The sequence below is a fragment of the Caretta caretta genome, chromosome 3, assembly GCF_965140235.1.
Source record: "Caretta caretta isolate rCarCar2 chromosome 3, rCarCar1.hap1, whole genome shotgun sequence".
Classification (NCBI taxonomy): domain Eukaryota; kingdom Metazoa; phylum Chordata; order Testudines; family Cheloniidae; genus Caretta; species Caretta caretta.
The window spans coordinates 36,739,340-36,765,112 of NC_134208.1; the positions used below are offsets into that span (position 1 = coordinate 36,739,340).

General features: G+C 42.0%; 1 long non-coding RNA gene across 1 annotated transcript in view; it reads left to right on the forward strand.

Annotated features, from left to right (window-relative positions):
- Positions 1-13,550: 13,550 nt before the first annotated feature.
- LOC142071509 (uncharacterized) overlaps positions 13,551-25,773 on the forward strand; it is an 88,674-nt gene continuing 76,451 nt past the window's right edge. Inside the window, exon 1 of the long non-coding RNA XR_012667568.1 lies at positions 13,551-13,808. This is a non-coding gene — a long non-coding RNA (uncharacterized LOC142071509). The remainder of the gene's footprint in view (positions 13,809-25,773) is intronic.

Genomic DNA, 25,773 nt, shown 5'->3' on the forward strand with positions numbered 1-25,773 from the left:
GACATGGACACAGATTTCTCTGAAAGCATGGGCCCTGCCAATGCATGCATCATGGTGCTAATGGGGCAGGTTCATGCTGTGGAACGCCGATTCTGGGCTCAGGAAACAAGCACAGACTGGTGGGTCCGCATAGTGTTGCAGGTCTGGGACGATTCCCAGTGGCTGCGAAACTTTCGCATGCGTAAGGGCACTTTCATGGAACTTTGTGACTTGCTTTCCCCCGCCCTGAAGAGCATGAATACCAAGATGAGAGCAGCCCTCACAGTTGAGAAGCGAGTGGCGATAGCCCTGTGGAAGCTTGCAATGCCAGACGGCTACCGGTCAGTTGGGAATCAATTTGGAGTGGGCAAATCTACGTTGGGGCTGCTGTGATGCAAGTAGCCCACGCAATCAAAGATCTGCTGATATCAAGGGTAGTGACCCTGGGAAGTGTGCAGGTCATAGTGAATGGCTTTGCTGCAATGGGATTCCCTAACTGTGGTGGGGCCATAGACGGAACTGTCAAGGTTCCTTCCCCACACTGAACGCTAGGGTACAGATGTGGGGACCTGCATGAAAAACCTCCTAAGCTTATCTTTACCAGCTTAGGTCAAAACTTCCCCAAGGTACAAAATATTCCACCCTTTGTCCTTGGATTGGCCGCTACCACCACCAAACATATACTGGTTACTGGGGAAGAGCTGTTTGGACACATCTTTGCCCCCAAAATACTTCCCAAAACCTTGCACCCCACTTCCTGGACAAGGTTTGTTAAAAAGCCTCACCAATTTGCCTAGGTGACTACAGACCCAGACCCTTGGATCTTAAGAACAATGAACAATCCTCCCAACACTTGCACCCCCCCCTTTCCTGGGAAATGTTGGATAAAAAGCCTCACCAATTTGCATAGGTGACCACAGACCCAATCTGTGGGTCTGAGATCTGAGAACAATGAAAAAGCATTCAGTTTTCTTACAAGAAGACTTTTAATAGAAATAGAAGTAAAGAAATCCCCTCTGTAAAATCAGGATGGTAGATACCTTACAGGGTAATTAGATTCAAAACATAGAGAATCCCTCTAGGCAAAAACTTAAGTTACAAAAAAGATACACAGACAGAAATAGTTATTCTATTCAGCACAATTCTTTTCTCAGCCATTTAAAGAAATCATAATCTAACACGTACCTAGCTAGATTACTTACTAAAAGTTCTAAGATTCCATTCCTGGTCTATCCCCGGCAGAAACAGCATATAGACAGACGGAGACCCTTTGTTTCTCTCCCTCCTCCCAGCTTTTGAAAGTATCTTGTCTCCTCATTGGTCATTTTGGTCAGGTGCCAGCGAGTTTACCTTTAGCTTCTTAACCCTTTACAGGTGAGAGGAGCTTTCCCCTGGCCAGGAGGGATTTCAAAGGGGTTTACCCTTCCCTTTATATTTATGACAGGAACCCATATCCTTATCTTGGCATCGGAGCACCAAGCCGCCGAGTACATAAACCGCAAGGGGTACTTTTTCAATAGTGCTGCAAGCTCTGGTGGATCACAAGGGACGTTTCACCAACATCAACGTGGGACAGCCGGGAAAGGTACATGACGCTCCATCTTCAGGAACTCTGGTCTGTTTCAAAAGCTGCAGGAAGGGACTTTATTCACAGACCAGAAAATAACTGTTGGGGATGTTGAAATGCCTATATGTATCCTTGGGGACCCAGCCTACCCCTTAATGCAATGGCTCATGAAGCCATACACAGGCAGCCTGGACAGTAGTCAGGAGCTGTTCAACTACAGGCTGAGCAAGTGCAGAATGGTGGTAGAATGTGCATTTGGACGTTTAAAGGCGTGTTAGCGCAGTTTACTGACTCGCTTAGACCTCAGCGAAACCAATATTCCCACTGTTATTACTGCTTGCTGTGTGCTCCACAATCTCTGTGAGAGTAAGGGGGAGACGTTTATGGCGAGGTGGGAGGTTGAGGCAAATCGCCTGGCTGCTGGTTACGCTCAGCCAGACACCAGCGCTGTTAGAAGAGCACAGGAGGGCGCGGTACACATCAGAGAAGCTTTGAAAACCAGTTTCCTGGCTGGCCAGGCTACGGTGTGAAAGTTCTTTGTTTCTCCTTGATGAAGCCCCCCGCCCCTTGGTTCACTCTATTTCCCTGTAAGCTAACCACCCTCCCCTCCTCCCTTCGATCACCGCTTGCAGAGGCAATAAAGTCATTGTTGCTTCACATTCATGTATTCTTTATTCATTCATCACACAAATAGGGGGATGACTACCAAGGTAGCCCAGGAGGGGTGGTGGAGGAGGGAAGGAAAATGCCATACAGCACTTTAAAAGTTTACAACTTTAAAATTTATTGAATGCCAGCCTTCTTTTTTTTGGGCAATCCTCTGTGGCGGAGTGGCTGGTTGGCTGGTGGCCCCCCCACCGCGTTCTTGGGTGTCTGGGTGTGGAGGCTATGGAACTTGGGGAGGAGGGCGGTTGGTTACACAGGGGCTGCAGTGGCAGTCTGTGCTCCAGCTGCCTTTGCTGCAGCTCAACCATACACTGGAGCATACTGGTTTGGTCCTCCAGCAGCCTCAGCATTGAATCCTGCCTCCTCTCATCACGCTGCCGTCACATTTGAGCTTCAGCCCTGTCTTCAGCCCGCCACTTACTCTCTTCAGCCTGCCACTTACTCTCTTCAGCTCACCACCTCTCCTCCCGGTCATTTTGTGCTTTCCTGCACTCTGACATTATTTGCCTCCACGCATTTGTCTGTGCTCTTATTGCACTGACGCATTCATCAGTGTGGGAGGACAGCATGAGCTCGGAGAACATTTCATCTCGAGTGCGTTTTTTTTTCTTTCTAATCTTCACTAGCCTCTGGGAAGGAGAAGATCCTGTGATCATTGAAACACATGCAGCTGGTGGAGAAAAAAAAGGGACAGCGGTATTTAAAAAGACACATTTTATAAAACAGTGGCTACACTCTTTCAGGGTAAACCTTGTTGTTAACATTACATACATAGCACATGTGCTTTCGTTACAAGGTCGCATTTTGCCTCCCTCCACCGCGTGGCTACCCCCTCAAACCTCCCCCCCCCGTGGCTAACAGTGGGGAACATTTCTGCTTAGCCACAGGCAAACAGCCCAGCAGGAACGGGCTCCTCTGAGTGTCCCCTGAAGAAAAGCACTCTATTTCAACCAGGTGACCATGAATTATATCTCACTCTCCTGAGAATAACACAGAGAGATAAAGAACGGATGTTGTTTGAACGCCAGCAAACATACACTGCAATGCTTTGTTGTACAATGATTCCCAAGTACGTGTTACTGGCCTGGAGTGGTAAGCGTCCTACCATGAAGGACGCAATAAGGCTGCTCTCCCCAGAAACCTTTTGCAAAGGCTTTGGGAGTACATCCAGGAGAGCCATGAATGCCAGGGCAAAGTAATCCTTTCACATGCTTGCTTTTAAACCATTTATAGTATTTTAAAAGGTACACTCACCGGAGGTCCCTTCTCCACCTGCCGGGTCCAGGAAGCAGCCTTGGGTGGGTTCAGGGGGTACTGGCTCCAGGTCCAGGGTGAGAAACAGCTCCTGGCTGTTGGGAAAACCGGTTTCTCCGCTTGCTTGCTGTGAGCTATCTACAACCTCATCATCATCATCATCTTCTTCTTCGTCCCCAAAACCTGCTTCCGTGTTGCCTCCATCTCCATTGAAGGAGTCAAACAACACGGCTGGGGTAGTGGTGGCTGAACCCCCTAAAATGGCATGCAGCTCATCATAGAAGCGGCATGTTTGAGGCTCTGACCCGGAGTGGCCTCTCTGGTTTTCTGGTAGGCTTGCCTCAGCTCCTTAAGTTTCATGCGGCACTGCTTTAGGTCCCTGTTATGGCCTCTGTCCTTCATGCCCTGGGAGATTTTGACAAAGGTTTTGGCATTTCGAAAACTGGAACGAGTTCTGATAGCACGGATTCCTCTCCCCATACAGTGATCGGATCCTGTACCTCCTGTTCGGTCCATGCTGGAGCTCTTTTGCAATTCTGGGACTCCATCATGGTCACCTCTGCTGATGAGCTCTGCATGGTCACCTGCAGCTTGCCACACTGGCCAAACAGGAAATGAGATTCAAAAGTTCGCGGTTCTTTTCCTGTCTACCTGGCCAGTGCATCTGAGTTGAGAGTGCTGTCCAGAGCGGTCACAATGGAGTACTCTGGGATAGCTCCCGGAGGCCAATACTGTCGAATTGTGTCCACAGTACCCCAAATTCGAGGTGGCAAGGCCGATTTAAGCGCTAATCCACTTGTCAGGGGTGGAGTAAGGAAATCGATTTTAAGAGCCCTTTAAGTAGAAATAAAGGGCTTCATCGTGTGGACGGGTGCAGGTTTACATCGATTTAACGCTGCTAAATTTGACCTAAAGTCCTAGTGTAGACCAGGGCTAAGTATTACAAGGGCTCTGTCAAGTAATTTTAAGCTTTTGGGGTTTCTTTGGTTATTCTTCCATATTTGTAATTCCCTTTTGAGAACATTACAAATTTCCTTCTGTACCAACATTGACCTTTATTTAGTGAACATTTGTTTTTCCATTGTGTTTCAAACTGAACAGAAATTATCATTGTTTTTCTTTGGGAAGTCCAACTACTTCTATGACTCTTTATTTTACCAAGATGGCTTTATTCGTGTACCTATATATATAGTCAATGATCACATAATGGCCCTAGATAGTGTTTGTTTGCAGCCCAGACAACACAAGAAGTACAAAATCATTGTTTTTGTGTGCCTGACAAAAATAGTAGTGTGAGGGTGGGGGTACTCCTGGAAATGGAATGGTAGAATTTATTTAGCTTTAAAATGTATGTCATGCCCATCACTGTTTTATCTGGTGACAACCTCAATAAATATGGATTTCAATAACACCATGTATCAATGACAGTTATACAGACCCTGGAAAGTAGTAAAAATGAAAATCTAGCAACTGTGTTCCTCTAGTCTTTCACAAGGTTGCACTCTAAAACCTGGAGTGAGAGGCACAAACCTTCCGACCTGGAAATTCCTGGTGTATTTGTGAAAGAGGAGCTTTGCACTACTTAGTTTAAATGCATCATGAAAGTGTTAATAGAAAAAGATCAGAAGTTATCATATCTGATAGAGCAAACTATTGTGACATTATGGAAATAATAAACCCTTTTATATAGCTAATCAAACACATAAAGTAAAGGATTGATTAAGTTAGACAAAAAATACGGAGACTGAATGCTATTGAAAGTATTCAGGGTGTAGACCCCTCAAAAGAACAAGTGTCAGCTTAAGAGGAAGTTGTGTTGCTAGGAGACGGTAACCACAGTGTGTCAGGACAACATATGTTTTCATTTTAAATAAGAAATGTTGATTAATGGAAGTGCTTAAATAATGAACAAAGATATCTTATTGCAAAGACTGAGTGAAGCAGTTACATTTATTTGATGGAAAGCCAATGAAAAAGTGGAAGTCTTAAAAGTTAACCCAACCACTGTGCATCATAAGAACAGGATGGTCAGAGAGATATGTTCACTGCTTGATTAGAAGTGCACAGGTGCCAGCTGCAAAGTACACTGATGAAGCAATTCCAGCTCATAAGTCAAATAAGAATAAATAAAGATAATAAACAGCTAACAATCAAATGTTTATATAATTTTTCATCCTGCTAATGTTAATTCAAGCTAAGGATGTTGGAGGAGAGAAGATGGATACTGCTGCGTACTGGACTGTCAAAGAATGTGGAGAGACTTTACTGATTTTGCGTAAAGAAAGAGATTCTGCATTATCAGAAGGAATATGATGTTGTGTGAAAGAGGTCAGAACCCACAGGGAAGCTTTGGGAAGATCAGGATGACAGAGGTGTCCAAACCAGAGTCTCATCCCTGGAACAAAATCATAGCAGGTGTCTAGCAGTTGCTTAAACTGGTGAAATTCTGAAAGCAGAATTGGAATGTGAAGATCTGTAGAGCTTGGGTTTGGGGAACAAGACCCACAGCAACAATATGAAGTTACAGATTTAAAAGGGCAACAGAGATGCCCTGTTTTCTGATTAGACAGCAACAAGATAATACATGAAGCCCAATTTATGTTATGATTAGAAACACTGTCATATAACATCTAACTTGTTTAAATTTTATTTTGATTAACAAAACTTTTATAAAAGTGTGAGAATGTGAATCTGTACTTTAGCTAAACAGCCCCAATTTCAACAAAATCTTGAGAAGCATGGCATAGGTAATTAGTTCATTAAAATTACTTAACCAGCCTGTATACTGTATCAGCCCTCACACTGGGCATGTAGGACAAAAATTAAAACTGTTACCAACAGTTGACACAGATCAAATCCATGCCTTCCTCTTATTAATTAAGTAAGCAGGGTAAATAGCATTAAAAGTCTCTAAAATATTCATCTGCATAAAAAAGCACCAAATTTGCTTTGCCTCTATTTGTGTGTCTTCTAACAATTCTGCTAGATTCTCTTATGATCAAATTGGCTTGCAAAAATGTTCACAGAAACAGCAAATAATAAGAGAATATTTGTGGAAACCAAATTTTGAGCTCTTAAACGCAAGCTTATTCTAAGAGTTAAGCTCAAACAGTCAGGGAATAGGAAAAAAATACACCACGAGCTGTATAGCCAATCAAACCTAAAGAAAGCTCAAATTTTGAATATAAAATATAAAAAAAACCACTCATGCACAAATTATAGACCTAGGGCTGATTTGTAGAAATTATTCTGTGAATGAGGAATAAATTGGTGATAACTGCAAGATGAGTATGGATAATCTGCAAAGAAAAAAATAAAGTTAAAATAATTGAATAAATTATTCCCTGTAAAATCAGTCATTCAAATCTAGAAATAAATTCCTTCCACCCCACTACCTCCAGGCCAGGCCCAAATTAAGAAGTAACCAGAGGGAACAAATTTTGCATAGTGGCCTAAAATCTCCAGACTTTTTTTTTTAATTGGTTTTTAGAAGGCGTGAATTCAAAAACAGAGGGTTTGCACTGAAAATGCCCGGCTTCCTTGCTGTCAGTGGAGTGACAAAGATTGAGGACAGAATCCAAAGTCCACTGAAGCCAAGGTTTGTCTTCTCATTGATTTCTGTATACTGTGGATGATGCCTTAGAATTGAATTCTCCCCATCAGATTATTATAACTTTCAGAGATCAAGTTTTGGGCCTTAACTGACCAATTTTGAGGGTTTTATTGAGCCATGAGATAGTGATACATCTCCCCCAGAAATTATATCTATTGTAGCTATTATCTTCTTAAAAGATATTTTTAAAAATAAATCCATCTTTGTTTTCCTTTTGCTGCGTTCAGATCATAAGCAGAAAGGTCACCTTTGAAATGCAGGCTCTATTTCTATAGTAGATGTTTTGAAGGAACTTGCAGTCCAACAAGTAGCCAATCAAACCTTTTCTTTCACTTAGTAAAATTCTACTGTAGTTAGTATGAAAGTAGTTGTGTTGTGTGGTCAGTTATGGCTTATCAGCTTTAGGTTTTTATTAGCTGAAATTTATGTGAATATACTATTGAACCCTTGACATCTGAGCTTTTAACCAATATTTGGAGCCTTGTGGGATTGTTTTCTTTAGGAGGAGAGATGGATTATGAGAGTCCAGTATTTCTTGGGTGCAGTCTTGTTTATTTACAAAGAATGTACACAAAGTCCTATTTCCCTGAACAAATTAGAAGCAAACAAACAGCAGTTTCCTTGTTCAGAAATTCAAGCCTGCTTTCCATCTAGTTGTGTGTCCCACTGAGCTCTCTCTCTGCTTTCTCTAAGAGCCATGCTACCAGTTACTTCTCTAGCTTTCTCCTGACCTTCTGCTTCTTTCTTGTTTTTTTTTCCACACTCACTCAAACGACTGCAACCAGATCAGTGCCCCAGCCCCTGCTTTTCCAATCAGTTTCCAGAAAATCCCTTGAGCCACATGGCTCAGCTTCTACTGAGCCTTGCCATTCTAGTCTGTGCCTTGGGCAGTGGCTTCTATTATTTTACCTGTCACTAAGCCAAGGTGCATTTAATTGCGCCTTCATTTAGCTTGAATGAAATGTGGCTAGCATGTCCATCAGCTTCAATGAGGTCATTGACCGCCCACAGATTGAAGACATGCCTACTAGCAGCCACCAACATCCTCCAGCACAATAATATATGGTTCTGGTTCCCATACAAACACTTAGATAGGTAGATCCAGATAGGCTACTCTATCAGGATTAAAACTGTATTTTACTTCAGGCGTACTTATAATTGGCAAATAATCAAGTCAGGTTTAAGATCTCAATGGTTAGAATTAATTCAGCACAATTTTATATCATGATATTGTTTTAAAATATCCTCAGAACACTTGTGCACACAATGGTGATGCCGAGCCAAAGAAGATTTACCACTCATCTTGTGCCTGGAAAAGTTAAAAGACCCGTTCTATGAGACAAGACACAATGTATTCAGATGGTCTAGACACATTTTTAATGAGTAAAAATAACATTTTTAAAATGAAATAATAAAAATGGCTAAATATGTAAAGTGCTATCTTGTAGCTAAATATGATTTTCTGCTACAAATTTTCCATTTTTTTTCTACTGGGCATTCATTGTTGCCTTGTATGGCTCTGTAGTTATAAGCAGTAAACAATGGTGTGCTAAACACATCACATCAAGTTTGTCTGTCTTTTAAGGTCAAATTCCATGATTTTCACATTATGGTGTCTGTCCTTTCATGGAATCATTGCCAAACGTAGACAATATTACACACAAAAAAACTGCATTAAAAATGCAAAGTAAACGGTTGCAAAGTAAATCACTCAAAAATTAGGAAATGCCAGAATTGAGAGTCCCAGTATATACTTAATTCTGTCCCGGCACATGTATGCATTATGACATAGTCTTTAATTACATGATCACTTACTAATTGTTTCACAGGACCCCAGCTTCTTTCAATGCACAGGATGATGGATAGGGCTCGCTAAGTGAGCAGCTAATGAATATTTGTTTTTTCCTCATTGTTCAATACATGGCCACTTTCCTTATCTACTTCACACTATACAGACCCTATTCTAAAGATAGAATAATTAATTTCTATGATGGGATCCCCAGGGTGCAGCCTGGGGCTGTGGGACCCCTGTATCCCCTTTAACTCTCTCCAGCCTGGGCTGACTCTCACAATGCCTTGCTAGTGACAAGCAGCAAACCCCTCCAAGTGCTGTTAACACTCAGCACAACAACATGTGGAGATCCACACCCAGCTTGATTGCATGAATGCTCCCAGAGCTACTCATGAATCACACAGGGAAAGGCACCGGCCAGATCCCCCCTAGCTCCCAGCCTTGCATCTCAGGAATATACCATTTTGCTCTGCTCAAGATGGGCAGTGCAAATTTATTAATTGGTTCATCAATGGAAAGTGGATATACATCAGCCTTTGCAAAACCTGAGCAGATTTGCCACACGCTTCAGGCAAACTCACTCGTAAAGATAAACAGTAAAACAAATTTACTGAGTACAAAAGATAGATGTTAAGCTATATTAAGTGATAGGCAAAAAGTCAGAGTTAGTTGATGGGGTGGCTGGGGGACATTGAATGGTTATAGAAGTAAACTAAAGTATATTTCTGAATTTGACTCACTGACACTCATTCCAGAGAAGCCAGATCTGAAATAATTTCATACTTACAGAAAAGCGTAATCTGGATGCAGTGAAAAGTGTGGTTCATTTGAATTTGGAGATGCATCTGAGTGAATGCTTTGCATCAGTAAACTTCGAAATGCTCTGAAGTAATTTGTCCTGCTCAATGGGGAAAAGAACCAAACTGAAGGAAGTGCATGCACAATGCGCTCAGCACAGATGTGAGTTTAGCTGAACTTCACTCTTCAGTTCACTGAGTTGTGTGACATTAAGGCGACAAGAAAAGTCAGTGAAATGGCAACATTGAGAAAGGTTCTTAAGTTACAGAGAGGACAGCTGTTGTCTCTTGACTCTTGCTGACTTTGGCCAGGCTGGTGGAATACTTGGCTAATTAGCATGATGTGCTAATATGACCTGTGCGCTGCATGTACAACCGCATTCTGAGTGATGTGAAGTGCTCTCTATCAGAAAACAACTTTTTCAAAGGTCCAGCTATGATAATCACGGATGATGGATTTGGAAAATGAGCAATTAAAAAAATAAATTATCATTGTATTTGTATGTGTTTGTATACAATACCGCCTCTAGCCTGATAGGAGCTTCTAGGTGCTACTGTAATATGAATATTTAATAACATTTTGCCTTGGCACTGAAGCATAAATCAAAACAATCAATTCCAAGCCACCACCACCAATAGTGGCTCCAGGAAGAGAAGATATCAGCCATACCAAAAGGAACAGCTGCTTCAAAAGGATGTGGCAAGTGGGGTTAAATTTTTGCAACAAATAGACGATGAAGCCAAAAAATGAAAATAAGAGGCAGGGTGCTTGAATTATCTCCTTATGACCTACAAGTTTCTAAATGTTGCGGAGACCCCACTGACTCTTGTAGCAAGTGTTGGGTGTGTTAGCCAGCTGGACCCACATCTTCCTTACATGTGCAGTGCAAAAATATTCCTTTGTGGGATGATAACCTGTCCAGTTATCAGACTCTTGTAGCGGCACCTTGCTTTTTTTTGACGAGCAAACTGCAAGGAATAGCTGAGGATATTTTAAATGCACACAGATGAAAATTAACTTGGAATGATCATTTATGGATTGATGTTTTCAGAATAGTGACAGAAATAAAAGATACTAGTAAAACACTATTCAAGTCATTTAATCTAACTCATCGGGTTTAGCTAACTCAAGGGAAAAAATGAGAAGGAACAACTCCAGAGATGACTGCTGATATAACCTGTTGCAATTCATATACTTCAGTGCTCTTAATGATGCCCAATATGCCATCAACTGATGAATGCAGCAGTAACGACTCAGCCTAGGAAACCATCAGAAATAAATATATTCATTCCAGGTTACTTTTGAACTAAGAATCCTCATGACAGTGAGTAAAGCCTTCAGGTAATTTGAAGCAGTACCTCTTTTCAACAGATATTTGCCTCACATAAAGGTCACATGTCTATGACAGGTGAAGGAATCTCAAAGAAGGGAATTGATGAGACCTTACCTAGCTGGTGCAGCAAGTTATGGCTTCTAACAACAAATGCATGGGCATACAACCACAAAGGAGCTGACGTCTATGCAGCAATTCATCTTATGAGCCAAACTCTTTGGAAATGAATTTTGCAAATGTAGATATACATGAGCACAGAGGCAGACTCAGTAAAGACTGATTCTAGATACTGGGTTGTGCATGTTGTATTTGGTCTCCCCAGTGTGTAAAGCGGAGTTGCATCTTGAACCTCATGTTTTAATTCTGCCGGTCAGGCGTTTCTTCACATTGTTACAGCTAAACAAGAATCAGTCCAGGCAGGAGAGAGACTGGATGATCAGATAGATCCTGACAAGACTAAGTGGTACCTTGTAGCGCTTTCTTGCATGACTGCTGGGGTTAATTTTTGTTATGTGCTAGGTTTATAAGCATCAGAACTGGGAGATCAGCTGTGAAGAGGTACACTCTGAATGCAAACTACCCCTTAGAGCTAAGATCCCAATCCTGCTTCCATTGGCATCAACGGAAATTTTGCCACTAACATCAACCACAGTACAAATAATATTGAATTAATAGGAGAATCTCATGAACTCGCAGGACTAAAGGGAGATGTGTGATATGACAAAAATCTGATGTATGATTGATTACTCCAGGAAAGGACAGCATTGCTCTCAATTTTATACTTTATTAGCATATAACTTCTGTTCCTATGGGGACCCCCTAATATATAAGCTACAAGAACATAAGCAGTCACTAGTTAGGCATACATTTTATTTGCTGTGAAAGCTACTTATGTATTTATTTTAAGGGATAAAAAAGGCCTTTTGCCTAGCTGGTTTAAACCGAGGCATAATGGATAGATTCCTGACTCTCTGGTATTCACTGTTAGCTGCCAATGTAAGCCTGTCACCATTACGGTAAGAAACACAGTCTTTGGAGATGCTGCATCTCATTTGCAGTGAATTCCTGGATGGTTTTCCTTAAATTGGTTCTTCCCCAGGAGTACTTTAAATGTGGTTATTCATTTAAATAGTTTACCATGGGGGGGAAAAAAGCTCTACAAAGTGCAAGATCTCATTTGCAAAGGGGATCCTTGGGACTAGGTGCAGATATACGTGTGCCATGTGTTACAGTTTCCATTCTCTGGTTTTCCTGCTGTTAGGAAATAATAGGAAAATTATCTAAAATAAGGACAATGTGCATGATAATTGAACAATGAGCTCATTCCACTCCTGCTAGCAGAATCGAGACTGTGGGCCTTGAGCAGTGGAATGCCCACCTACAAGCAGTGCAAGACACCTTTAAATCCTTTCTTCACTGTTAATTTTAGCTTTGGATTTTCCAAACACAAAATATATGTCAAGGTACAGCTCTTCTACTTGGACACAAAACCAGCAATTGGCTAGTTTTCTTAGGAGTTCAATGTGAGTTGAAGATGTTCAGCACCTTGCAGGATCAGGCCCTAATGTAGGCTCCAACAGACTGCACATTCAAGAGTCTAAGTTTATAGTATTTAAGATTATCCCTTTTAAAATGTTTATATTAGTTAGTTATTATATGGGTCTCAGGACCCATATGTAAATCTGTGGTAGAGATCTGAATCGAGGGATGGCCGATGATGATGATTAGTTACAGTAACAAGTGTGGAAAAAAGCCTTTGAGCTTGATTCAATCTTACAACTGGGGCTGGTCTAGGGAAAATGGTGCCCTGGGTGAATGTGTATTTTGGTGCCCCTGACCCCCGTGGGCACCTGACCCACCCCTCAATGTCCCCAGGCCTTGCTGTCTCCCTCAGTGCTTAATTTGTTAGTGGAACTGAGACTTAGCATCTTATGTGGAGATTGGCCATACTGGCGTACTTGGAGATCATTCAGTCAAAAGCCTTTTGCAAGAAAAATACATAACTTTAAAATATACATCTCTCTTATTTTCCTGTATTTTTTGTTTGTTATTTAACATAAATGTAGACACTAACTGTAGTTCCCAAAGAAAGGAATTAAATGTAAGAACAAAGACAGCATTGTCAATGTGTTTGGTCTTTCATTCTTCATGAAACACAATCATTTAGTTTTCTAAATGTAAATAGAAGGCATGTTTTGTTAAGAGGGCTAACTAGGAGAGGTAAAACAATATTTCATATACTTTACAAAGACAGTATTTATCATTTTGATGTATATCTCAGCTAGTCCAGAAGCAATTGTTTCCACTAGTGTTTTATGCAATTATTTCTATTATGTTATTAATGGATTCTTTAAAAATTGTTAGCCTCTGATAGTTTTTAAGTGTCTTATTTGTTCCTTCTCTCGAGAAAGAGACTTTCCCTATAAAGACAAATGACCTTGTTGTCTGTGTGTAGCTGGTTTTCAGTTTATTTAAAGTAGGGATTTTAGTTGTTATAATACTAAAAGCTATGTTTTTGCTTTAAGCCAAGTGAGCTGAAGCTCCCTGTGTTTTTCCATTTTTCTTGACTTTATTACCTAATTGATATTCCTCATTACAAGGTGTCTTTTTTTCAGTCATGCTGCCTTCCCCACTATATGTTCCAGCTGCTATTAAACCCTTAATGTCACAGTGACCAAGGGAAAAATGCCTGCGTCTGAAACGGGGAGACAAAAGAAGCAGGAGGGATCTGTGAAAATGCCCGCAAGAAACGAAGCACAGTACGATGAAGATGATTCACATCTCTGCAGTGATTCTTCAGGAAAAGGTAACAGAGCAGAACCAAAGACCATTTTCACTCTTCTTGAATTCATTTCACCTGATCTCTAAAGTATTTCCTGGCTACCACTGTAGCTTTGAAATGGGCTGTGTGTTTGAATACAGAATTTTTTTTCTTATAAAAATAAAATGGGGTGAGGGGAGTGAGCATTTTTTTTTTTTAAAAAGTCAGTTAATGGTGATAACTGTAAACAAGCATGCAGAAGAGAGATCCAGGCAGCTGTCCCTCCATCCATCTCAACTTTCATCCATCTTCGGGGAGATCTATTTTAGAAAATAATATTCATGGGTAATTTTTTGTCTAATTTTAATTTTAATGGAGCAGAATGAAGCCCATAGGTACTGATCTTGTGAAGACTTACAGATGTGCTTAACTTTTGGCGCTGTAAGTATTCCCACTGAAATCAACATGAGTAAAATTAAATGTGCGTATGTGTATTTTTACAGGATCAGGGCCTTAGGGCTAAGTGTGTCCCAGTGCTGATTGCTCCCTGAATGATGCTGAGCATCCTCAGCTTCTATGGAAATAAAAAAGCTTCACTATTAAGATAAGCTAAGAGCTGGATTCAGCTCCCATTAGGGTCAAAGGGAGTTTTACATTTGAGTATAAATTGCGGCTGGATCAGCACCTTAAATGGTAAATTCCTGGGAGCCGGGACTATGGGCTGTAAAGCTCCATGCGTGATACCAGTAGTATTATTAGTGAGATTTTCAGAAGAACTCATCAACTCTTAGAGAACAAAGAGGTGCTGGCTGTCGAGTTCTTTTGAAAATCTGGTCACTAAATTTAGTGGGAGATGAGTTCTTCTGAAATCTGGCCCAGGTATAAATAACAGTTCTAACCAATCTTGTTCTCCTTGGTGATTCAATTTATCCTATATGATTTAGGTTTCAGAATGGTAGCCGTGTTAGTCTGTATCAGCAAAAACAACAAGGAGTCCTTGTGACACCTTAGAGACTAACACATTTATTTGGGCATAAGCTTTCGTGGGCTAAAACCCACTTCATCAGATGCATGGAACGAAAAATACAGTAAGCAGAATATATATTACAGCACATGAAAAGATCGGAGTTGCCCACTTGGTAAGGCAACTCCCATCTTTTCATGTGCTGTAATATATATACTGCTTACTGTATTTTTTACTCCATGCATCTGATGAAGTAGGTTTTAGCCCATGAAAGCTTATGCTCAAACAAATGTGTTAGTCTCTAAGATGCCACAAGGGCTCCTCGTTATTTTTATATGATTTAGGTTATTATTCCACTGAAAGTTAAATGGGAACTGGTGAAATCAATGGACATGACTCTGCTTGAGAGGCAGAAATTTACTAGTGGGTGAGTAATAGACAATTAAGCAATGCTGTTGTAATAGCAAAGGAGAATAAAGGAAGGTCCATTTGACTACTGCACAATTAGGGTATGTCTACAGTATGAAATTAGGTCAAATTTATAGAAGTCGTTTTTTTATAAATTGTTTTTATATAGTCGATTGTGTGTGTCCCCACACAAAATGCTCTAAGTGTATTAACTGGGCAGAGTGCTTCCACAATACCGAGGCTAGCATCGACTTCTGGAGCGTTGCACTGTGGGTAGCTAGCCCACAGTTCCCGCAGTCTCTGCTGCCCATTGGAATTCTGGATTGAGATCCCAATGCCTGATGGGGCTAAAACATTGTCGAGGGTGGTTCTGGGTACATGTCGTCAGGCCCTTCCTCCCTCCCTCCATGAAAGCAATGGCAGACAATTGTTTTGCACCTTTTTTCCTGAGTTACCTGTGCAGACACCATACCATGGCAAGCATGGAGCCCGCTCAGCTCACTGTCTCCGTATATCTCCTGGGTCCTGGCAGACGCAGTACTGCATTGCTACACAGCAGCAGCAACCCATTGCCTTGTGGCAGCAAAAGGTGCTACAGGCCTGAAAACTATCGTCCTCATGTTTGAGGTGCTCATGGCTGCCTCAGTATGGTCAGTCAGGAGCACCTGGGCAGACATGGGTGCAGGGACTAAATTAGGAGTGACTTGACCAGGTCATTCTCTTTAGTCCTGCAGGCAGTCCTATTGTACCATCTTATGGTGAGCTTGCAGGAGATGAGGATGGCTAGCAGTCCTATTGCACCATCTTCTGCTGAGCAGCCAGGAGATGTGGATGGCTTGCAGTCCTACTGCACCGTCTGCTGCCAGCCAAAGATGTAAAAGATAGATGGAGTGGATCAAAACAAGAAATAGACCAGATTTGTTTTGTATTCATTTGCTTCTCCTTCCCTTCCTCCCTCTGTGAAATCAACAGCTGACAATCCTTTTGGTGAAGTCTGTCAGGGGCACCTTGAAAACCTAAATGGGGATTCAGTCCTGCCTGAAATACCAGAGGGAGGGATAGCTTAGTGGGTTGAGCATTGGCCTGCTAAACCCAGGGGTTTGAGTTCAATCCTTGAGGGGCCATTCTGCGTGACAGTTGTTTTTGTTTCTCCTTGATGTAAAGCCTCCCCCTTTGTTGATTTTAATTCCCTGTAAGCCAACCCTGTAAGCCATGTCATCAGTCGCCACTCCCTCCGTCAGAGCAATGGCAGATAATCGTTCCGCAGCTTTTTTCTGTGCAGACGCCATACCACGGCAAGCATGGAGCCCGCTCAGATCACTTTGGCAATTAGGAGCACATTAAACACCACACGCATTATCCAGCAGTATATGCAGCACCAGAACCAGGCAAAATGAAACCAGGTGAGTAGGCGATGTCAGTGTGGTGACGAGAGTGATGAGGACATGGACACAGACTTCTCTCAAAGCACAGGCCCTGGCAATGTGGGCATCATGGTGCTAATGGGGCAGGATGGAACACCGATTCTGGGCCTGGGAAACAAGCACAGACTGGTGGGACCACACAGTGTTGCAGGTTTGGGATGATTCCCAGTGGCTGCGAAACTTTCGCATGCATTAGGGCACTTTCATGGAACTTTGTGACTTGCTTTCCCCCGCCCTGAAGAGCATGAGTACCAAGATGAGAGCAGCTCTCACAGCTGAGAAGTGAGTGGCGATAGCCCTGTGGAAGTTTGCAATGCCAGACAGCTACCGGTCAGTCAGGAATCAATTTGGAGTGGGCAAGTCTACTGTGGGGGTTGCTGTGATGCAAGTAGCCAACGCAATCAAAGATCTGCTGATACCAAGGGTAGTGACCCTGGGAAATGTGCAGGTCATAGTGAATGGCTTTGCTGCAATGGGATTCCCTAACTGTGGTGGGGCCATAGACGGAACCTATATCCCTATCTTGGCACAGGAGCACCAAGCCGGCGAGTACATAGACCGCAAGGGGTACTTTTCAATAGTGCTGCAAGCACTGGGGTATCACAAGGGACGTTTCACCAACATCAATGTGGGACGGCCGGGAAAGGTACATGATGCTCGCATCTTCAGGAACTCTGGTCTGTTTCAAAAGCTGCAGGAAGGGACTTTATTCCCAGACCAGAAAATAACCGTTGGGGATGTTGAAATGCCTATATGTATCCTTGGGGACCCAGCCTACCCCTTAATGCCATGGCTTATGAAGCCATACGTAGGCTGCCTGGACAGTAGTCAGGAGCTGTTCAACTTCAAGCTGAGCAAGTGCAGAATGGTGGTAGAATGTGCATTTGGATGTTTAAAAGCACGCTGGCGCAGTTTATTGACTTGGTTAGACCTCAGCGAAACCAATATTCCTATTGTGATTACTGCTTACTGTGTGCTCCACAATCTCTGTGAGAGTAAGGGGGAGACGTTTATGGCAGAGTGGGAGGTTGAGGCACAGGAGGGTGCGGTGAGCATCAGAGAAGCTTTGAAAACCAGTTTCACGACTGGACAGGCTACGGTGTGAAAGTTCTATTTGTTTCTCCTTGATGAACCCCCCCGCCTCTTGGTTCACTCTACTTCCCTATAAGCTAACCACTCTCCCCTCCTCCCTTTGATCACCGCTTGCAGAGGCATAAAGTCATTGTTGCTTCACATTCATGCATTGTTTATTAATTCATCACACAAATAGGGGGATAACTGCCCAGGTAGCCCGGGAGGGGTGGTGGAGGAGAGAAGTACCTGGAGGGGTGGTGGAGGAAGGAAGGAAAGGCCACACAGCACTTTAAAAGTTTAAAACTTTAAAAGTATTGAATGCCAGCCTTCTGTTGCTTGGGCAATCCTCTGGGGTGGAGTGGCTGGGTGGCCTGAGGCCCCCCCACCGTGTTCTTGGGCGTCTGGGTGAGGAGGCTATGGAACTTGGGGAGGAGGGAGGTGGGTTATACAGGGGCTGTAGCGGCAGGCTGTGCTCCAGCTGACTTTTCTGCAGCTCAACCATATGCTGGAGCATATTAATTTGATCCTCCAGCAGCCTCAGCATTGAATCCTGCCTCCTCTCATCACACTGCCACCACCTTTCAGCTTCAGCCCTCTCTTCAGCTCGTCACCTCTCCTCCGGTCATTTTGTGCTTTCCTTCACTCTGACATTTTCTGCCTCCATGCATTCATCTGTGCTCTGTCAGTGTGGGAGGACAGCATGAGCTCAGAGAACATTTCCTCACGAGTGCATTTTTTTTGCCTTCTAATCTTCACTAGCCCCTGGGAAGGAGAAGATCCTGTGATCCTTGAAACACATGCAGCTGGTGGAGGAAAAAAAAAAGGGACAGTGGTATTTAAAAAGACACATTTCATAGAACAATGGGTACACTCTTTCAGGGTAAACCTTGCTGTTAACATTACATACATAGCACATGTGCTTTCGTTCCAAGGTCGCATTTTGCCTCCCTGCACCGTGTGGCTAGCCCCTCCCTTCTCCCCCGTCCCCATGGCTAACATCGGGGAACATTTCTGTTCAGCCACAGGCAAACAACCCAGCAGGAACGGGCACCTCTGAATGTCCCCTTAAGAAAAGCGCCCTATTTCAACCAGGTGACCATGAATGATATCACTCTCCTGAGGATAACACAGAGAGATAAAGAATGGATGTTTGAACGCCAGCAAACATACACTGCAATGCTTTGTTCTACAGTGATTCCCGAGTACGTGCTACTGGCCTGGAGTGGTAAAGTGTACTACCATGGTGGACGGAATAAGGCTGCCCTCCCCAAACTTTTGCAAAGGCTTTGGGTGTACATCCAGGAGAGCTGCGAATGCCAGGGCAAATTAATCATTAAACATGCTTGCTTTTAAACCATGTATAGTATTTTAAAAGGTACACTCACCAGAGGTCCCTTCTCTGCCTGGCGGTTCTGGGATGCAGCCTTGGATGGGTTCGGGGGGTACTGGCTCAAGGTCCAGGGTGAGGAACAGTTCCTGGCTGTCGGGAAAACCGGTTTCTCCGCTTGCTAGCTGTGAGCTATCTACAACCTCATCATCATCATCTTCCTCGTCCCCAAAACCTGCTTCCGTGTTGCCTCCATTTCCATTGAAGGAGTCAAACAACATGGCTGGGGTAGTGGTGGCTGAACCCCCTAAAATGGCATGCAGCTCATCATAGAAGCAGCATGTTTGGGGCTCTGACCCGGAGTGGCCATTTGCCTCTCTGGTTTTCTGGTAGGCTTGCCTAAGCTCTTTAAGTTTCATGTGGCACTGCTTTAGGTCCCTGTTACGGCCTCTGTCCTTCATGCCCTGGGAGATTTTGACAAATGTTTTGGCATTTCGAAAACTGGAACGGAGTTCTGATAGCATGTATTCCTCTCCCCATACAGCAATCAGATCCCATACCTCCCGTTCAGTCCATGCTGGAGCTCTTTTGCGATTCTGGGACTCCATCATGGTCACCTCTGCTGATGAGTTCTGCATGGTCACCTGCAGCTTGCCACGCTGGCCAAACAGGAAATGAGATTCAAAAGTTTGCGGGCCTTTTCCTGTCTACCTGGCCAGTGCATCTGAGTTGAGAGTGCTGTCCAGAGTGGTCACAATGGAGCACTCTGGGATAGCTCCCAGAGGCTAATACCATCTAATTGCGTCTACAGTACCCCAAATTTGACCCAGCAAGGCCGATTTCAGCACTAATCCCCTTGTCAGGGGTGGAGTAAGGAAATTGATTTTAAGAGCCCTTTACATTGAAAAAAAAGGGCTTCATCATGCGGACGGTTGCAGGGTTAAATCGATTTAACGCTGCTAAATTCAACCTCAACTCCTAGTGTAGACCAGGGCTTAGAGACATTATCGTTAAATGTAAAGTACTGTACTTCACAGAAACACCCTAGAGTCCCCATGAGTACATGTTGAAGAATAAGTCTGCCAAGATAATACAGTCTCTGTTCATAGAAGCTATATATTTGAGAGACTTCTACTGTATTATCATGATTGTCATGTGAGCAGTAGACAAATATTGCATCAGCATTTAATATTGCTAACCTCACCAATGTTGTAAATCCAATAGCTAGAGCTTGGTTTTTCCTACACATAAGGGTAATTGCAGAGAGTATACCATTCAACCTGCTGAATCCCAAAGGTGAGACTATAACTATGTAAGAATGTGGGGCCAAAAAAAACCCCCAAAACAAAAAGAGTACAAGCAGCTTTAACAGATGTGGGACAACTGGCTCAGAGGTTTTGTAGCAGAATATGGAGAATTTCTTCTTTTGATCACTTGCTTGAATCCAACCAGATCGGCAATGTTAAAAAATGATCAACATTTGTTGATTGTTTGATGGCCTATAAGAAAGTATGCTCATTGGGGTAGCTTCTTATAGTTAGATACAGTTCTGTTTTCTATGACGGTCTCAAACCACTTCTTGGAGGATAAATCAGAAAAAAAAAAATCATTGCTCCATGCTGAGTTCCTTTTGATTACTTTTTCTGTTAAGATTAACAATTAATGACTGAGGCTTAATTATTTAGGACTTAACCCTGGTCCCATTCATGGGAATGACAAAACATTAAATTATTTCACTGCAACCAGAATTTGGCCCTTAAGTTATCCCATACTTTAAGATACTTTGATCCAAGACCATGCATAAGCGCTCAGTATTATTAATATAAAAATCACATATGGAATCAGCCTGATAAATGATGACTTTTTGAACACTAACAGTGGTCTGTTAAGTCTGGTCAAAGGTAGTGGGACAATGTGGGAAAACCTGATGGCTGCTGCAGCACCTTTCTGTGAGCTTCTGTGAATGGGACTGTGAATGTGATAATTTTGACAAGCACTAAATTCACCGTTAAAATGTTTTAAAAGGAGAGAGAAGCTATGGGTTCATTTTTTGGGGATCAGCAACATTTTCTATAGCTACAGTTTCATAGGTTAGCACTTCTAATGCACTGTAAATAGTTTACATTAATAATAGAGTAATAACATCAGGTTTCCGAGGAATGGAAGAACATTTGCATATGAAATGAGGGACAGGTGAGAGGTGTGGCAGTGAACTAAAAATACTATGCCATTGCAGTTTTCCTTTCTGGAACCATTTTCTCAGTTTGAGCTGTGAATAATTACAATGTAATGGAATTAGTTACCATTATGGCTTCCACACCTGTAGCACTGGAATAATTTATAATTGCCTAAAAAGTGAAGTCATTCAAATTAAAAGTATTACAGGCTACAAATTAACACAAAGTATGTCTGTTAGTTTAAATCATGTTAAAAAGAAGCTACAAGGTCTTGCCTTGGAACATGGCTCCCAATGCATAGGGGTCTTTTCTGGGTTCGTATTCAATCTTTATTACTAGAGCCTCAGTTTAATCTTCATCCGTTTTCTTTCTCAGTATTCAATGTGCAGTACCCATCGACTTCCATTATCCACTTTACATCAGTGTGCTCTGAATCATCTGCATTTTCACTGTGTGCTTATATCTCAGAAATAATTGTTCAGTTGTAGATAAGGCAGTGACATTAGATCAATGCTCTCATTGTTAGGGCTCCTGGGTTCTATTCAGACTGTGCCATTGACTAGCCATGTGATCTTGAGATACTCCCTTCGTGAAATTCAAAGTCATTACTCTGCCAGTGCACTTCTGTAAGAATTTTTATAAGGTAGCACCATGTTTGTAGGATCTGTAAAATGTGTTATTGGGTTTACTAAAGTCAGCTGCATTGTTTAGTTTTGTATACCAGTCTTTATATCTATTTATATTTATACCTCCTGGTGATGTTTACAATATTGTATTTTATACTCAGAGTTTGGTGTAAGTGAAGTTATGGGGGCTGAGCTGTAATATGAGGTGACCCTTGGCACCAAATGCCTCTTATTCAGGAAACTGCCTCTGGTCAGTGATGACAGGCAACACTTTAAAATTTAATATACAGGACATTGCCGACACAATTTCAGCTCCAAAAACATAGCAAGTTTGGTTTAGCCTTTTTGACTTTGCAATATCTGATGTTGGGAAAACAGAGAAGAGGAGCACTAGGCTCATTTGACACACAATAATATATCTTTCTGCATCATATGATGCATGATTATATGCAGTACAGAGAGCTGAAAAGTACCCTGTTTCCCTGCAGAGTCTACCCTGACTGATCTGCAGTCTGCTGAATCCTGCAGAGAATTGAGGATATGCATTACAATGCACTGTTTCCTGCTGGAATTCTGTGCACTTTCAAGTTGTCTTCCCTGTGTAATTGGTATAGTTTTTAAAGTCAGGTAATATCAATGGGAGATTAAGTGATATAAAAAAACATAATACAAATTATGAACAAATGTTAATACATTTAGAATAATATACATAGTAATGTAGATAATTTTCTGGATTGCCTATACACGGCACAGTGTCTTGTGATGTAAAAATTAAAGCAGAGCACTTACCATGTCTGGAGCACTATTACTTATTGAACACGTTACATGCAAAAGAGCAGCTCTACTTTATATAAGGACAAAGGTGGATTAGTATGACATAATGGGGAAAGGCACAACACTTTTCATTTTGACATCCTATGATGAAATGGCTATAGTACATATACTTCACCTCCTGCCTTTCATTCATTTCACACTGCTCCTGGTATTTATTCATTCTTGTCAGCATTAAAAGGATTAATATTATAATGTAGGGCAAACATTCTACAAAATTAGATAGTCAGAAACCGTGAGTTTATTACTAAAAGCTGCTAAAGATATGATGGCAGATAGAAAAGATTTACAAGCCAAAGCAAGTATGTAAGGGTCTCAGAAAAATGGAGTCAGAGTTGTCAGGACAGAAGGCTCAGCATTTTACTAACTGCATGAGCACTCATTTCCATTTGACTCTGTTTAGAGTTCTGGAAATATCCAACTTACCCTGGACGTGTTCAGATGCTTAACGCAGGTATTAGCATAGCCACTCCCCTACTAACATTACATAATTCAATTTGCATAGTAATTTCCCTATTCATAATTTGATATGCACCTTTATAAATGTCATTTAACTAGTCGGGGTATAAGCAAATACAGATTTTTGCACAGAAATTTGTTCGGGTATAGATGTTGACCATTTGGCAAAGGGCCAACAGGTGCATTTTCCCACTGTTTGCTGGCTGCTGGAGACTTTCCTTGGCACAGTGAAAGGCTCCAGCTTTGGGGAGCTGCCAGGGCCTTTCCCCACTGCTGGAGCCTTTCACTGCTCCATGTAGCTACATGTGTAGTGCCTGTGCTCTGCATGCCATGCTAAGCGCAGATATAGCCTGTGTGTGTTAGATGGTAATGTGTGGTGGAGAGTCAAAGATGATAAAACTCATTTCTTTCATTCAGCTAAAGGCATAATGTGCAGTCTGCCTGGTATTTATTTGTGAATAAAAAGAGAATGTAGATGACGTGCTGGGGAACAGATAACAAGTGTATGGGCAAAGATAGTGACTTAATTGTTAACCCCATCTATATATCTCCAGTTCCTTCCCTCCAGCTGAGGTAACTTCAGACTATCTGTCCTTGGGGTCAGAGCTAATTCTCTGTGTAGGTACAGGAATCAGTCTGTTTTTCTCAGAAAGCACTCTGTGATATGGGAGAGAATTAGGTCATTAATGGTTGGTTCTGCATTTTGAAATCCAATCAAACAGTCCTTGACACACAGATAGTCAAAAGCAGGTAAATTTCAACAGAATGTGACAGGGGAGTGGAACAGGTAAAGAGAGCGAAGGAAATGACAAAGACTAAGATAAAGCATGCATCCTCTATCCAGCCTGCCCACTTCCAAAAAATAACCACACACAGATAACATATACAGCCTGGTTCTCAGGAACTACGAGAATTTCAGGTCCCTCTCTGACCATGTGGTCTTACTATTGTAATCCTTACCCTATCTTGTCTCATACCTTCCCTGTTTCTTGTCTCCATCCCATGGCATAAACTGAATAGTAGACTGAACACTCCTTGCTTGGGGCAGAGAGCTTGCCTTCACACGTGTTTCTCCAAAGTGCCTAGCACAGTTTTGGGAACGAATAAAATAATAAAGAGTAGATTATAAATAGGATAAAGAATGATGTCTGTTCCACTCGGCAGCTTTAGAGGCAAGCACTGATCTTAGAATAATTTTGTTGGGTCTGGGTAGCTGTTAGTATATCTTAAAAAGATTGTAAAGTGTGCCCAAAGCTTTGCAGTGTTGTTCTTTTTATTGAACAATAGTAAAAATAGAAACAAATGAATCTACTGTGGAAGAGTTCCAAAAAGTGAGGCCTGAAAATAGAAGACAACAGTACCCCCAAGTCCTGTTCATGCCACTGGTAGCAGAGTGGCTAGAGGAGTGGCTGAATAGAGTAGACACTCTACCCTCCCTACCCCAACAGCAACCAATAGGTTTGACAAAGGATACAGTAATAGATTCTGTCACACAACAATCTGGAGGCTCTGGGGTGGAAAGAAAAGAGAGCTCCTTTGCCCTTCTAGTAGGTCTGAGGGAAAGGTTTCCAATTTATTACACATTTAGGCCATGATTCAGCAATATGTTTGCGCATATGCTTAAATTTAAACAGTTTACTCACTAGAAGGGTTGTCAATTTTGGTTGGACCTATTCCTGAAGGCTTCATCACAGACATAATCTTTAATTCCTGGAGACTTCAGGACAATCCTGGTGGGTTGGCAACTCTACTCACTAGGGATAGGATTAATCATGGGATGTATTGAAAACTGTGTAAAAATTACAAGCTGTCACTTCAGTTTTCCTGGTCCTGCTTGCTGGCATGGGGGCTTTCTAGGGAAGCATACGATCTGGGTGTTTCTGCAGAGAACCAGTGGCTTGAGTTGTGTCTCTGTATTATAGGGAGCAGTCTGTTTTTTGTCTGTGTTTTCTGGGTTCTTGTATGTTGTTCTGAATTCTATGAAATAAAGTAGCATTATGTTGAGCCTTTCAGCAAGAAGATTTTATGTTTTCACCTATTATCTCTGTATGCTGTGAACATAACAATCAACACTGAATTGGGGCTGATAGACAAGATATAGACCCTGAGCAGAGTTTAGAGGCAATGTCTTGGTAGATCAAGTCAATGGGGTTCAGTACAGGTGCAAAGGTCTATCCATGAAGAGCTGATTGCAGGATCAGGGCTGAATTTTAGACCTGGCTTGATCAGTGGAAAAGGATGAGAAGGGCAAAGATGAAGATTACAGCAATATGATGGGGATAGATCGGGTAAATGTTTCTTGGTTCTCGATGGAGAGATAGAGGATGGAGGGGGAGGTTCCTTTCAATTGTGCATCTGTGCAAGGGTCAAGGACAATGTACTTTATATGAGTGCTTATAATTTCTCTGATAATAGATTGTCATGTTGAGTATAGAGAACAAAGAACAACCCTTTTTCTTGAATACCAATTCACCTTATCCTTTGAGGTACAAGGCAAAGTAATAGCATCTCAATACAAGATGCATTTTGTTTATATGGTTAGTGCAAAATTGATTTATGAAACAATTTTCCCTATTAATATCAGCATAGGCACTTTTCCTGGTAAATAATTAGAGAAGCTTTTCTGGAAGATCTGGGAGGCTAAATACTATAGCTTACTTCTTGATATCAGCACCCACAGTAACATCCCACTTTGCTCTTTAAGGAATATTTGTTTAAAT